General features: G+C 45.3%; 2 long non-coding RNA genes across 2 annotated transcripts; one reads left to right on the top strand and one right to left on the bottom strand.

Annotated features, from left to right (window-relative positions):
* Positions 1–9,668: 9,668 nt before the first annotated feature.
* On the bottom strand, positions 9,669–10,614 carry LOC120967482 (uncharacterized). The gene is made up of 2 exons (XR_005761247.2): positions 10,425–10,614; positions 9,669–10,346 (listed from the first exon to the last, which is right to left on the bottom strand). It is a non-coding gene; the product is annotated as an uncharacterized lncRNA (long non-coding RNA).
* An 840-nt stretch (positions 10,615–11,454) lies between these two features.
* On the top strand, positions 11,455–15,053 carry LOC109755358 (uncharacterized). The gene is made up of 7 exons (XR_002230964.4): positions 11,455–11,739; positions 11,836–11,963; positions 12,369–12,605; positions 12,943–13,036; positions 13,133–14,399; positions 14,480–14,541; positions 14,754–15,053. It is a non-coding gene; the product is annotated as an uncharacterized lncRNA (long non-coding RNA).
* Positions 15,054–16,179: the final 1,126 nt, after the last annotated feature.

Raw genomic sequence — 16,179 nt, 5'->3', positions numbered from 1 at the left:
TGTTGCCCTCAACTTCAACGCGTTCCTAGAGAAAACCAAACTGAAAGATGATGGCAACAACTATACGGACTGGGTCCGGAACCTGAGGATCATCCTCATAGCTGCCAAGAAAGATTATGTCCTAGAAGCACCGCTAGGTGACGCACCGATCCCAGAGAACCAAGACGTTATGAACGCTTGGCAGCAGCGTGCTGATGATTACTCCCTCATTCAGTGCGGCATGCTTTACAGCTTAGAACCGGGGCTCCAAAAGCGTTTTGAGCAACACGGAGCATATGAGATGTTCGAAGAGCTCAAAATGGTTTTCCAAGCTCATGCCCGGGTCGAGAGATATGAAGTCTCCAACAAGTTCTTCAGTTGTAAGATGGAGGAAAATAGTTCTGTCAGTGAGCACATACTCAAAATGTCTGGGTTACACAACCGCTTGACTCAGCTGGGAGTTAATCTCCCGGATGACGCGGTCATTGACAGAATCCTTCAGTCGCTTCCACCGAGCTACAAGAGCTTTGTGATGAACTTCAATATGCAGGGGATGGAAAAGACCATTCCTGAGGTATATTCAATGCTGAAATCAGCGGAGGTGGAGATCAAAAAGGAACATCAAGTGTTGATGGTGAATAAAACCACTAAGTTCAAGAAAGGCAAGGGTAAGAAGAACTTCAAGAAGGACGGCAAGGGAGTTGCCGCGCCCGGTAAGCCAGTTGCCGGGAAGAAGCCAAAGAATGGACCCAAGCCTGAGACTGAGTGCTTTTATTGCAAGGGAAGTGGTCACTGGAAGCGGAACTGCCCCAAGTACTTGGCGGACAAGAAGGCCGGCAACACCAAAGGTATATGTGATATACATGTTATTGATGTGTACCTTACCAGCACTCGTAGTAGCTCCTGGGTATTTGATACCGGCGCGGTTGCTCATATTTGTAACTCAAAGCAGGAGCTGCGGAATAAATGGAGACTGGCAAAGGACGAGGTGACGATGCGCGTCGGGAATGGTTCCAAGGTCGATTTGATCGCCGTCGGCACGCTACCTCTACATTTACCTACGGGATTAGTTTTAAACCTCAATAATTATTATTTAGTGCCAGCTTTGAGCATGAACATTGTATCAGGATCTCGTTTAATTCGAGATGGCTACTCATTTAAATCCGAGAATAATGGTTGTTCTATTTAATTATATGAGAGATATGTTTTATGGTCATGCCCCGCTGGTTAATGGTTTATTCTTAATGAATCTCGAACGTAGTGTTACACATATTCATAGTGTGAGTACCAAAAGATGTAAGGTTGATAATGATAGTCCCACATACTTGTGGCATTGTCGTCTTGGTCACATTGGTGCCAAACGCATGAAGAAGCTCCATGCAGATGGACTTTTGGAGTCTCTTGATTACGAATCATTTGACACGTGCGAACCATGCCTCATGGGTAAGATGACCAAGACTCCGTTCTCCAGAACAATGGAGCGAGCAACCAACTTATTGGAAATCATACATACTGATGTGTGCGGTCCAATGAGTGTTGAGGCTCGCGGTGGCTATCGTTATGTTCTCACTCTCACTGATGACTTGAGTAGATATGGGTATGTCTACCTAATGAAACACAAGTCTGAGACCTTTGAAAAGTTCAAGGAATTTCAGAGTGAGGTTGAGAATCAACGTGACAGGAAAATAAAATTCTTACGATCAGATCGTGGAGGGGAATATTTGAGTCACGAATTTGGCACACACTTAAGGAAATGTGGAATAGTTTCACAACTCACGCCGCCTGGAACACCTCAGCGAAGTGGTGTGTCCGAACGTCGTAATCGCACTCTATTGGATATGGTGCGATCTATGATGTCTCTTACCGATCTACCGCTCTCATTTTGGGGCTATGCTTTAGAGACTGCCGCATTCACTTTAAATAGGGCTCTGTCGAAATCCGTTGAGACGACACCGTATGAATTATGGTTTGGGAAGAAACCTAAGCTGTCGTTTCTAAAAGTTTGGGGATGCGATGCTTATGTCAAGAAACTTCAACCTGAAAAGCTCAAACCCAAGTCGGAGAAATGCGTCTTCATAGGATACCCTAAGGAAACCATTGGGTATACCTTCTACCTCAGATCCAAAGGCAAGATCTTTGTTGCTAAGAACGGATCCTTTCTGGAGAAAGAGTTTTTCTCGAAAGAAGTAAGTGGGAGGAAGGTAGAGCTTGATGAAGTACTGCTTCTTGAAGCGAAAAGTAGCGCAGCTCAGGAAAATGTTCCTGTGGTGCATGCACCGACTAGAGAGGAAGTTAATGATGATGATGATCAAGGTACTTCGGATCAAGCTCCTACTGAACTTCGTAGGTCCACAAGGACACGTTCCGCACCAGAGTGGTACGGCAACCCTGTCTTGGAAATCATGTTGTTCGACAACGGTGAACCTTCTAACTATGAAGAAGCAATGGCGGGCCCACATTCCGACAAATGGCTAGAAGCCATGAAATCCGAGATAGGATCCATGTATGAAAACGAAGTATGGACTTTGAATGACTTGCCCGATGATCGGCGAGCCATAGAAAATAAATGGATCTTTAAGAAGAAGACAGACGCGGATGGTAATGTGACCATCTATAAGGCTCGACTTGTCGCTAAGGGTTATCGACAAGTTCAAGGGGTTGACTACGATGAGACTTTCTCACCCGTAGCGAAGCTGAAGTCCGTCCGAATCATGTTAGCAATTGCCGCATTCTATGATTATGAGATATGGCAAATGGACGTCAAAACGGCATTCCTTAACGGCTTTCTTAAGGAAGAATTGTATATGATGCAACCGGAAGGTTTTGTTGATCCTAAGAATGCTAACAAGGTATGCAAGCTCCAGCGCTCCATCTATGGGCTGGTGCAAGCATCTCGGAGTTGGAACATTCGATTTGATGAGATGATCAAAGCGTTTGTGTTTACACAGACTTATGGAGAAGCCTGTGTTTACAAGAAAGTGAGTGGGAGCTCTGTAGCATTTCTCATATTATATGTGGATGACATACTATTGATGGGAAATGATATAGAATTCCTGGGTAGCATAAAGGCCTACTTGAACAAGTGCTTTCAATGAAGGACCTTGGAGAAGCTGCTTATATATTAGGCATCAAGATCTATAGAGATAGATCAAGACGCCTCATTGGTCTTTCACAAAGTACGTACCTTGACAAGATATTGAAGAAGTTCAATATGGATCAGTCCAAGAAGGGGTTCTTGCATGTATTGCAAGGTGTGCAATTGAGCACGGCTCAATGCCCGACCACGGCAGAAGATAGAGAAAAGATGAGTGTCGTCCCCTATGCCTCGGCCATAGGGTCTATTATGTATGCCATGCTGTGTACCAGACCTGATGTAAACCTTGCCGTAAGTTTGGTAGGAAGGTACCAAAGTAATCCCGGCATGGAACACTGGACAGCGGTCAAGAATATCCTGAAGTACCTGAAGAGGACTAAGGATATGTTTCTCGTTTATGGAGGTGACGAAGAGCTCGTCGTAAAGGGTTACGTCGATGCTAGCTTCGACACAGATCTGGATGACTCTAAGTCACAAACCGGATACATGTATATTTTGAATGGTGGGGCAGTAAGCTAGTGCAGTTGCAAGCAAAGCGTTGTGGCGGGATCTACATGTGAAGCGGAATACATGGCGGCCTCAGAGGCAGCACAAGAAGCAATCTGGGTGAAGGAGTTCATTACCGACCTAGGAGTTATTCCCAATGCGTCGGGCCCGATGACTCTCTTCTGTGACAACACTGGAGCTATTGCCCTTGCCAAGGAGCCCAGGTTTCACAGGAAGACTAGGCATATCAAGCGTCGCTTCAACTCCATTCGTTAAAATGTTCAAAATGGAGACATAGATATTTGTAAAGTACATACGGACCTGAATGTAGCAGATCGGTTGACTAAACCTCTCCCTAGAGCAAAACATGATCAACACCAGAACTCTATGGGTGTTCGATTCATCACAATGTAACTAGATTACTGACTCTAGTGCAAGTGGGAGACTGTTGGAAATATGCCCTAGAGGCAATAATAAAATGGTTATTATTATATTTCCTTGTTCATGATAATTGTCTATTGTTCACGCTATAATTGTGTTATCCGGAAATCGTAATACATGTGTGAATACATAGACCACAACATCTCCCTAGTGAGCCTCTAGTTGACTAGTTCGTTGATCAATAGATAGTCATGGTTTCCTGACTATGGACATTGGATGTCATTGATAACGGGATCACATCATTAGGAGAATAATGTGATGGACAAGACCCAATCCTAAGCATAGCACAAGATCGTGTAGTTCGTTTGCTAGAGCTTTTCCAAATGTCAAGTATCATTTCCTTAGACCATGAGATTGTGCAGCTCCCGGATACCATAGGAGTGCTTTGGGTGTGCCAAACGTCACAACGTAACTGGGTGGCTATAAAGGTGCACTACGGGTATCTCCGAAAGTGTCTGTTGGGTTGGCACGAATCGAGACTGGGATTTGTCACTCTGTATGACGGAGAGGTATCTCTGGGCCCACTCGGTAATGCATCATCATAATGAGCTCAATGTGACCAAGTGTTTGGTCATGGGATCATGCATTACGGTACGAGTAAAGTGACTTGCCGGTATAGAGATTGAACAAGGTATTGGGATACCGACGATCGAATCTCGGGCAAGTAACGTACCGATTGACAAAGGGAATTGTATACGGGATTGATTGAATCCTCGACATCGTGGTTCATCCGATGAGATCATCGTGGAACATGTGGGAGCCAACATGGGTATCCAGATCCCGCTATTGGTTATTGACCGGAGAGTCGTCTCGGTCATGTCTGCATGTCTCCCGAACCCGTAGGGTCTACACACTTAAGGTTCGGTGACGCTAGGGTTGTAGAGATATTAGTATGCGGAAATCCGAAAGTTGTTCGGAGTCCCGGATGAGATCCCGGACGTCACGAGGAGTTCCGGAATGGTCCGGAGGTGAAGAATTGTATATAGGAAGTCCAGTTTCGGCCACCGGGAAAGTTTCGGGAGTCACCGGTATTGTACCGGGACCACCGGAAGGGTCCCGGGGGTCCACCGGGTGGGGCCACCTATCCCGGAGGGCCCCATGGGCTGAAGTGGGAGGGGAACCAGCCCGTGGTGGGCTGGTGCGCCCCCCTTGGGCCTCCCCCTGCGCCTAGGGTTGGAAACCCTAGGGGTGGGGTGCGCCCCACTTGGCTTGGGGGGCAAGCCACCCCTTGGCCACCGCCCCCCTTGGAGATTGGATCTCCTAGGGCCGGCGCCCCCCAGGGGCCCTATATAAAGGGGTGGGAGGGCAGCCGCACCCAAGCCCCTGGCGCCTCCCTCTCCTTCCCGTGACACCTCTCCCTCTCGCTGAGCTTGGCGAAGCCCTGCCGAGATCCCCGCTGCTTCCACCACCACGCCGTCGTGCTGCTGGATCTCCATCAACCTCTCCCTTCCCCTTGCTGGATCAAGAAGGAGGAGACGTCTTCCCCAACCATATGTGTGTTGAACGCGGAGGTGCCGTCCGTTCGGCGCTCGGTCATCGGTGATTTGGATCACGACGAGTACGACTCCATCAACCCCGTTCACTTGAACGCTTCCGCTCGCGATCTACAAGGGTATGTAGATGCACTCTTTTCCCTCTCATTGCTAGAAGACTCCATAGATTGTTCTTGGTGATGCATAGAAATTTTTTAATTTCTGCAACGATCTCCAACACTTTTTAAGGTGTTGTCATTGCCGTATGTAGTCCTCCATGTGGTGGACGACGTAGTAGCTGTCTTTATCACTGTTTTCCGGCTGCTGCATGCAACAAAAGTCAGTTTTGTGGGCAAAGCGTGCAACTTTAAATTTGTCGAACTTGCGATACCCCTCTCTGATCACTCCTCCCCGGCTAGTATAATCGATCAATACTTCATCGAGAACCTTCTTGATGCCTCTGTAGTCTTTCTTCACTTTCCTCGTTGAATCCAAGAAATAAGTTTCGGCGAACTTCAGGGAAATAACGATCAGGACACAATGTTCTCTATGTAAAAAGTAGAGACATACTAATTATGCTCGAGTATATAATGTTTTGATGTGGAAGCAAAATGAGATTGTATGAAAGAATAGTGTGTACTTTGGATAGTAGGGCACTAGAAGGCAATTTTTTCCATGTTGGCAAGCATGAAGTCTGTCAGGTAGTTCGTCATAGCTTGACGGGGATCAGGGAGGTTGACACTGGTCTCGTGCATGAGGTAGTGGTCCGCTACCGCGACAACCTTGTTCAGCTCACATATTGCAGTGTAGGCGGTATTGATTGCCCATAGGCGTATTAAGGAATGACAAATCTTGTATAGGTGGAATGGGTTGAAGATGTCTTCGAATGGCGCATAGAACTTCTCCGCGGGGAAATTATCATAGAACCAATATTAGATGGCACCATCACTGTGAAAAGGGGGCGATGTCCACCTGCATGAGAAAATGCGTACTTCTCCCTACAGAGAACTGCCTAATGCAGAAGTCTCATTTCTGTCTGCAGAAGATTGGAGAGCTCCTTCGGAAGGATGGGTTCACCCGGGGAATGGTAAGTCAGCCATGCAACATGACGAAGTACTTCTTTATTATTCTGAACTAGCTGGCTGGCGGCGGTAGTGGCCTTCTTATTAGCATTTCCTGGGCACCTCCTCTTCTTGCTTGACATGTTAGGCTGGCTGGCTGCACCGCCCGGCAGTGCATTTGCTAGCGTCACATTGAGTGTGTTTGGACCCAGCAACGACGCTCCCCTGGATGGTGGCACTTGTGTGTCTGGTGGCGTGAAGTCCCCGTTGAACAGTAGACTCTTCTGGTAAGGAACAACACGGTGATCAGCTTGGACAGCAGGAGGCAGAGAGAATGCTTGGACGGGATCAGCAGGCATAGGTCCATCAAGATCAGCAACTGAGTTGTGATATTCTTCAATCATGAAGAATCGATTGGCAAGTAAGTCATGTTCATTATTTACTTGGTCCTCAACGACATCCACATTGTTTTTATGCAATTCAGGTTGACTTTGACCCAAAGGAGATGGTCCTAGACATGACGTCTTCTTCTTCTGCTTCGAGCTTGTTTGAATTTGGTCATCTCCTAGCCGAATTTGACTCTTCGGCCACATCATTGGCCACCATAAGCATTGTCCAAGGGAAAGCTGGCTATCCACACCAGGAGGTTGTGTCGGAGGAGCAATATCTTCGTAACCATTTAAGACAACAACCAACTCAATTTTCAAGACCCCCTCAGGCATATGCAATCTATGCATGATTCTATCTTTGGGGCGAATGATCGAGCCGATTGCAACTTTAATCTGCTCACCATTCACATGGGCCAAGAGACTGCATGGAGTGTCTTCCGTAAGAGCGTCAAGAGCAGCCATTGGCGATGGGTTGCCAATGAAAGACATAGAATGGCTGCTATCTATGGGTGATGTGTCGATGACAATGTTTCCTAGTTCACCGTTTTTGAGCCATTTCTTGACGCTCTCGATTATTGAAGGCAACATGGCTTGGGCACGGGCTTGGATTTGCATGTTGATGCGTGCTTCAATGTTGGCAGTTGCTGCAACTGTGGCTGCGGCTGTGGCGGCGGCTATGGATGCAATTATTTTCTGTTCAATGGTCTGCTTGTTGGATCTCCTTCTCTGTCGTCGCTGCTCGCGGTCTTCGACATAATGATCATCCCATTTGGCTCCGCATCCAGCGCCGTTCACACGGCCACCGGCCGGCGGATGCAACGGGTCCTTGCCGAGGGTCACATTGATGGACCGGTTAAGAGGAGTATTCAACCCGTCCATGGACCCTTGAGAGCTCTGACGTTCCGCATGCTACCTTGCCAGTTCTTCTTCAAGTTTCCTAGTTTGGTGATTGGCGAAAAATTCCCCTGACTTATAATCATAATGGTACCGGCCCCTGACATAGTTATATTCGAGGGGGTCTTTGAATTGCTTTATGTAGTTTGGGATGCCCTTTGCTACAAGTATAGAGTCCTGCTTGTCCCACATGGGCTTCTTCCCAACAAAACCACGGCTTCCAAGGGTGTGGTTACTTAATGTCTTTGATCACATATCCTTCCCCCATGTCAATTGGCTCTGCACCACAGGGTTCTGCGAATTTTGCATCTTGAAAATGTTCCAGTCATCTGCACTAATGGTGGGCCACTTATCCTTGATCACGGAGTAATCTTTGTTAACTTCTTTTTTTGCGGCTGATTTCCAAGAACTCAAATTCTTTGAGAACTTATGGATTGCATGGTTGTTGACCTGATACTTTGGGTACGGTAGGTTGTCGTACTCATCAGGAAACTTAAATCTAGAGTGCACCCTTCTTATGAGGAGTTCTCGTAGATTTTGTTTGCCTGAATCCCTTATATTGGACTCGTTGATGGAGCAGACTTCTCGAAGGATGACACCTAGGGTGTTGCCGTAGTGAGGCGCGGCCTTCCGTGGACTAACGGGCTCACCAGTGGAGTTGACTCGAGTGACAACAATCCTGTAGGTATCGATAGCATTTCGGCTCCTTGGTTTACGTTGCTTGTTGGTTTTTGGAGCATCCTCCTCCTCATCCTCAGCACAATACTCATCTGTATAATCTTCATCATTATCAGCGTCCTTATCAGGATTACTATCCTCTCCAGGAACATCTTTGTTGCCATTGCCTTTGATATAGCACCCATCCGAATTTATATCCCCCAGCCCGTAAAGATCTTCTCCATAGTCATCATCATTTCCCTGTGCGTCCGTAAATACATCTTTGCCGGTTGCCGAATGTGTCTAAGAAGAGCCCACATCGGACATCTACAAACAAATACGACATATACTTAATTCGTATACAAAATTCAAAATTTTGGCATGACCTTTGCTAAAAATATGACATATTGGTTGCCAGCAATTTGAGGAAACGAAACTTAATCAATGTTTTGACAAAACATTGGCAACCCTATAAAGTCTCTTCAAACAAATCAGCACCTACAATACATGATTTCAACAAAATTTCCTAAAAAATTCGACAAATCCATGTCCATGAACAATTAAATCTTTGTGATTTAAGCCACATTTCCTCAAATCCATGTCCAATACAACTCACAATTTTACAAATACGACTAATTTAAGCTAAAATCTACATGTGTACCAATTGTAACAAATATGTCTATGAACCTCAAGAAAATGGAGAGATCTCACTTACCGACGGAATCGTGGCCTTCGCGCCTGGGCAGAGTGATGTCGGACGCGTGGCAACCCGAGATGACGACCGGAGAGGCGAGGTCGAGGTGGTTGCCGCCGGCCAGGGAGGGGGCGGGGGGCGAGCGAGCGGTGTTGGAGGGGGCTGGGGGTAGTGGCCGAGCTAGCTGTGGGGGAGGGGGCGAGGGCGCGGCGAGGTTGACGGGGGCGTCGATGGCAGATGATGCGACGGCAGGCGGCGACAAGGGCCGGTGCCGGCGGAGGCCCGAGATAACTTGAGTGTTGGCAAGAAATGAAATCTGCCCCAAATCGGCTAAGGGAATGGTGAAAAATAGTAATCGCATTGGTGACATCACCAACGCCATGGATATTTAGCTATAGCATTGGCTACGTCGCCAACGCCATAGCTATGTTTCACCAATTATTAGCCGCTTTAAATTGGGGCAAAACGATCTTCACCCGCCAAATTCCGTTTAGCGCTATATTTTGCACGTAGCTATATTTATTTTATTAAGATTGAAATACACATAATGTCGATACACACTACAGTGCTGCTTAATAATGAAAGATACATATAAAATTAATTAAGTGCAGCGACGTCGTTTCTGAATTCTCTAGGCAGAAGTTTCTACACTACCCAACAACGGCTTCTTTTCGTACACTTTGTTTTGAGCTGGACTTCACTTTCTTCTTGATAGATGCCAAATTGTTTATCATCATCATGCTCATCTAGATCTTCCTTCTTGGACAAATCTTTATCGCTCTGTTCTTCCTGTCTTTTGTACAAAAAACTTCTCACTTCCTGAACCTCTGCACGGACTGAGTGTCCGTCGGGCTAATTTTCATGTCCGGACTCTTTCTTCAGGCCTCCTTCTTCTAGCTTATCATCATGTACTGTCGCCCCTTCTTCCAATCTGGTATCCTCCTTGTCCTCACCATGACTTGTCCATCGTGTGTAACCAGGCATGAAACTATGTTTCAACAAGTGCATCTTCACACGACAAGTGGAAGGGTCAATCAAAACTTTGTTTTCGCACTTCTTACATGGACAAAATATCTCTTTTTTGCCTCTGCGATTCGTATCTTCCAAGGCCACCTCAAAGAACTCATTTATAGTTCGATCCATATAAATATATATGTAAGAATCATTTCATACCATTTCCTACAAAAAATGTCTTTCAACACCACAATATATACCTCTTGCCAAAAAGTGAAAAACAGAAAATTGAGCATATATTACCTAGATTAGATCGATATAGATGATATCTCGCGGTCGAGGGCAGCAGACGGCCGGGTGTATTACTTAGGATCTGCAGAGAGAAACAAGCAGGATAATGTTCACACAGCAGTATGAGCTAGCTAGATACACATGACAATCAATCTATATATAGAGAGAGTTGCGTATACTTATGGCGCGCTATCATCTGAGATGCCAGCACAATATTTGTTAACTGATACTGGCCCCCACTTAAGCACTAATGGCGTGGCCACAAAGTCCCATGACACATGTATCAGACACAGTGTTGGCGTAGGTGTTTTCCCAGCGCCAGCAGTACTCCATGGAAGTGGAGGATTGCTGGGCCCACAGACTAATGGCATACAATTGAAATCCTATGCCAGCGCTATGCACCTACTAATGTCATATCAAATAATACGACGCCATCACTATTTGAAAAAAGTAGTGCTGGCGTTGGCTGCAAATGGTGCGCCATCAACGAGAGTTGTGGTTAGCACTTTTTCCACTAGTGCTATCTGTAAACCCTAGTACCCTTGGTGTCTATATAAACCAGGGGGCTTAGTCTGTAGAGGCTAGAAGAACAATCTCCATAGCACTAGTTAGGGTTTAGTTCCTCTGATCTCATTGTAGATCGACTCTATAATCCTCATATACACAAGCAATATAATCAAGCAGGACGTAGGGTTTTACCCCTTAGAGAGGGCCTGAACCTGGGTAAATATCATTTCCTGCGTCTGTTGTTCCCCGTTAGGGATGGCAATTTTATCCATGGATCTTGATATCCACGCATACCTGACCCGGTTGGGCAAGGATATGGAGCGTAGTTCTGCCCATGGATCCATGGATTTTGATACCCGCGAACAGCCGGGTTGGGCATGGACATAATTTATGATCCATGGATATCCAATCGATAACCGTATGATAGGTGGGGCCATATGTCAGTCACACTGGACTAAGCAGAAGTCCAACACCCCAAGTAGTAGCAGTCACACAAGGTCAAAGCCTATCGCCCCAGCCCATGTTTCGTGATCCCCCACAACCCCACTAACCTAATTATATTAAACCTAATCTAGTCAACCCCCAATCATCCCAAGTCTCCAGCAGTCCAGCTCCCTCCATAGCGCAGCAGCACTCTGCGTCTGACAAATCTCAATCGTCGCCCCCGCCTCTCCCTGGACATCCACCTCATACCGGCGATAGGCGCCCAACCCCGGCACCCGGGTTCGACGACCGGCCCCGGGACTGGCCTCGGTGACCAACACCGGCGACAGGCCTTGGCGACGAGCATTGGCGACAGGCATGTGGGCACATACCCAAGGTTAAACCACCGTCGCACTCCCTCTCTCCTTCCCGAATTGGCGTTTGATCTCTTCCTGAGTCCTGACCAAGCTGCGTCCTCTCTTAATCTGAGCAGGAGTCAACCTCCAATGGAAGGGGGCAAGGGCAACAGTGGGGGCAACAATGGGAAGGGCAGGCCCGGGACAGTTATCATCCCACGGAGGAGTTTGCCTGGCGAGCAACAGGGTGTCATCAGTGGAAACAGTAATTGCTAGAATTTTTTGCATCTCAGTGCTCTCCTTGCTTGTGATATATGAGAGATTTTATATAAACTAGCATACATTGTGTTCTGTTGCATTTGTAGAATTTACTTTCTTATCAAATTTTGTCATAAACTAGCTTGATTATTAGTACTTCTTCTAGAACTAGAAACAATTCTAACTGGCATCACTTTTGTACAATTTACTATTCTTATTAAATTTTGGCATACACTAGCTTTATTATCAGCATCTTTGCTATAATTGGAAACGTTGTATTGACCATTACTATGCAGACTTTACATTTCTTATTAAAAGATTCATTAACTAGCTTTATCTATTATAACTGTTTGCTCTAGATAACTTTTACTCATCTAATGTATATCTAATACCCAATCCATTCTTTTTTCAGCTCCCAAAAACAGTGTTGCCCCTACAGATGTCTCAGGTGTGGCTGGAGCTTCCATGGTCTCAAGTTCAACTCTACAAGAGGGTACCAGTACAACAGTGGAGCAACCAAAACTAACCGGTTCTAGAAGGAAGCGTACATCAGATGTATGGGAAAATTTTAAGACAGAACTAATCAATGGGAAATGGCAGGCAATATGCAACTGGTGTCATAAGCCATATGCTGGAGAATCAACCTCTGGTACGTCACACTTAAGGACTCATCGTAATAATTGTTTGGCTCGGCATGTAGTGGGTCCACAACAAAACAAATTAAAGTTGTCAAAATTTGGAGACCTATGTTTTTGATCAAGAACTTGCTAGAAAGGAACTTGCATTGATGATATGTGTGCATGAGTACCCTTTGTCTATTGTTGATCATGCTGGCTTCCGAAAATTTTGTGGTACTTTGCCACCAATGTTCAAGGTGGTGTCTAGAAATACCATTTGGCAGGACATTATAAATACATTTGGTGTCCAAAAGAATAGCATGGTGAAGTACTTTGCAATGTTTGAGAACCGAGTTGCCATCACAACAGATTTGTGGTCGGCTGGCCATCAAAAGAGGGGCTATATGGCTGTAACTACACATTATATTGATGCTTCTTGGAAACTAAAGAGCTAGCTAATGAGGTAACCATGTCTCCATATAAATCACTCTTATTCCAAATAGATGTATTGATTATTGTTACTCTGAACCTAAATATTTCCTTATTTTTTATTGCATAGGTTTATTTATGTTCCATGTCCACACAATGCTGAAGTTATATGTGAAGAACTACATGCATGTCTTGTTAAGTGGCACCTTGAGAAGAAGATATCCACGGTGGCCTTGGACAATTGTGCGTCAAATGACAAGGCTATCGAAATTATGCCAAATAAGTTGGACACCTCTTCTCTTATGATGGACGGATCTTTGTTGCATATGCATTGTGCTGCTCATATATTAAATCAGATTGTAAAAGATGGATTGGATGTCATGGAGAAAGGAACTAAGAGGGTACAAGATAGTGTTGCCTTTTTGTCAGCCACACCTAAAAGACATGAGAAGTTTGAAAAGATGGCACGCCTTTTCAACAATGAATACAAGTGTAGATTGGCTCTTGATTGTAAAACTAGGTGGAATTCTACCTACATAATGTTAAAAGGTGCATTGCAATACAAAGATGTTCTTGAAAGACTTTATATACGTGAAAAGAATTTTACTTGTCCAACCGAAGAAGATTGGGTCTTTGCTATGGAGGTTTGTGATAGGCTGAAAGTGTTCTTTGATGTCAAAGAGTTGTTGTCGGGCACTCCATATGTTACAGCTAGTCTTTTCTTTCCGCAAATATGTGGCATTCGGTTGGCAATTCGTAAATGGGAAACTAGTAAACATAGTGTCATAAAAGCTATGTCTAAGGAAATGAAAGACAAGTTCGAGAAGTATTGGACAGATGTCCATCGTCTTATGGCTATTGCCACCATTGTTGATCCACATTGTAAGATGCATATGTTGAAGGCTTCATTTGGGTCATCGTATGGAACTGAACATATGCGTCCATAGAAGTTCATAAAACAAAGAAGTTAATGCTAGATTTGCTGGCTGAATATCGAGATGTATCTCAGTGTGTTGAAACATCTATTGTTGGAAACACCCCAACTGTTCCTAATGGTGGTGTGGATGAAATTTTGGGCGTGTTTGAGCAATACTTGTCTTCACAACCTGTCGCTCCTTCTCCAGTTCGCACTGAATTGGACATGTACTTGGATGAGCCCCTTATTCATAGAACAACAGATTTTGACATTATTAATTGGTGGAAAGTTGGAGGTGCCAAGTACCCTACTTTGCAGAAGATTGCTCATGATATATTACCCATCCCTATTACATCTATGGCATCAGAGTCAGTCTTTAATACTAGTGGGAGGTTACTTAGTGTACATCGCAATCGGCTTACACCAAGCATGGTTGAAGCTCTTATGTGTATGCAAGCTTGGTCACGAGCGGACATGTTAGGTAATCTTGTTAATTATAAATTTGTATTCGATTTCTTTGTGCTATGCATAAATTAATTTTTTGCTTCATCTTTGCATTAGGTGGTATCAACTTCGCTCTACAAGCAGTTCAAAATGTTCTTGATGATGAAGAAGAAGTGATGGTAATTCCTTGTTCTCATCTCATTTATTCTGTTGGGGATGTTTTATACGATTAAATAACAAGTGATGTGTGTGTGCAGTGCACTACTTTTTTAAAGATATATACTTGTGAATGTGTGGTTGATGGTTGAACTTAGTAGATGCCACGTTTTCATCCTTCATGCATGTGCATTCAAAAGTAACTTTTATATTGATGCTTTGCTTTTTACCTCAGGATGAAAATGAGTCCATCATTACTGAAGACTAATTTCGAGCCAAGTGTGCTCATTTGGACATGTGGCCCAATTACTAGTGCACGTACTGTTGGAAGTGCATTTGAATTTTGAAATAAGTTACGTACTTTATTTATGCAACTTCGGTTGTGATGTAATAAGATCTTACAACTTTGGTTGTGATGTAATAAGATTTAAGACAAGAATTCTACTATGAGACTATTTGAGTTGTCAACTTGTCATTGTGTGGTCTAATGTTTTTAACGAAATAAGATAAGATTGAAGACAAGTTTTTTACTACCGACTATGTGAGTTGTTATTGTGTGTGTGGACAATGTTTGAACAGTGTACTTGCTGCCTACTTGTGCTTATACCTTATGTTGTCGTTTGTGAATGAACGATGATGAGTTAGATTGATATTTGGGAAGGCTTCATGCTGATTTTTCTTGCCCATGGAGCTCCACGGGTATCTGGATATCCAATGGGTTTGGGCATGGGCACAAGTTGTGCCCATGGATACTTTGGTGGATGGGTAGAAGGTAGGAAGATGGGTTATGGGTTGTACTTGACCAGCTCCACCCGCGCCAAACCCGACCCATTGCCATCCCTATTCCCCATTGATCCAAGATCCACAGTTCGGGACTCCCTACCCGAGATCTGCCAGTTTTGACACTGACATTGGTGCTTTCATTGAGAGTTGTGTTGTCGGTTCGACGGAAGGATCGATGACCACCCACGCCAAGGACGTCTCATCCCCTGGACGGGCTCTTGCGCCCGGCAGCATGAGGCTGCGTACTCACCCATTCGACCCCCTAGGCCAGAATGGAAGCTTGACCCTCGGTCAAAAAATCAGGTTCGGGAGCCTAGAGTTCACCGCTGATTCCTGGGGAGATCTTACCATCACTGAACCACCGGTTCCCCTCAGGGGATCTGCCCGACGTTTTGTCTTTGGAGGCAGAAACCGACGATATGCGAAACCTGGCCTTAGACCCGGATTCTATGAACTCGTCAGCCGCACACATACCGTATACTGTCTAGAACAGACTCGAAGTGGCCACACTTCGGGTTAGCCTCGAACACACGGGCAATATGGACCCGGCGGACCTCTCGTCCGCAAACAATATCCTAGATCGGATTTGGGCCATGGGAGTCTCCAGTGATTGATCCTCCGTCTACGACTGGATCGGGCTCAAACCTGGCAATAGGGAAATTCACACCCCGCCTGTCACGCACCTCGTCGCCACCATCGAAGAATCGGCCGAAGGCTCGTCATCGCCGAAGCTTAGAACAAGGTACGTCCGGATCAATGATCAAGTGTCAAGCCTCGAAGAGGGTCCGGAGCCAAACTCCAACCTAAAACACAAATTTAAGTCCCCGTCGCCGTCCGCTAACAGTGCGGACGCCGGGTCTAATACATTGAGTGCCTCA

This window comes from Aegilops tauschii, chromosome 6 (assembly GCF_002575655.3).
Source record: "Aegilops tauschii subsp. strangulata cultivar AL8/78 chromosome 6, Aet v6.0, whole genome shotgun sequence".
In the NCBI taxonomy this organism is placed as follows: domain Eukaryota; kingdom Viridiplantae; phylum Streptophyta; class Magnoliopsida; order Poales; family Poaceae; genus Aegilops; species Aegilops tauschii.
Note: the sequence above shows the minus strand (reverse complement) of the source record. Positions and strands in the feature narration are given on the sequence as shown.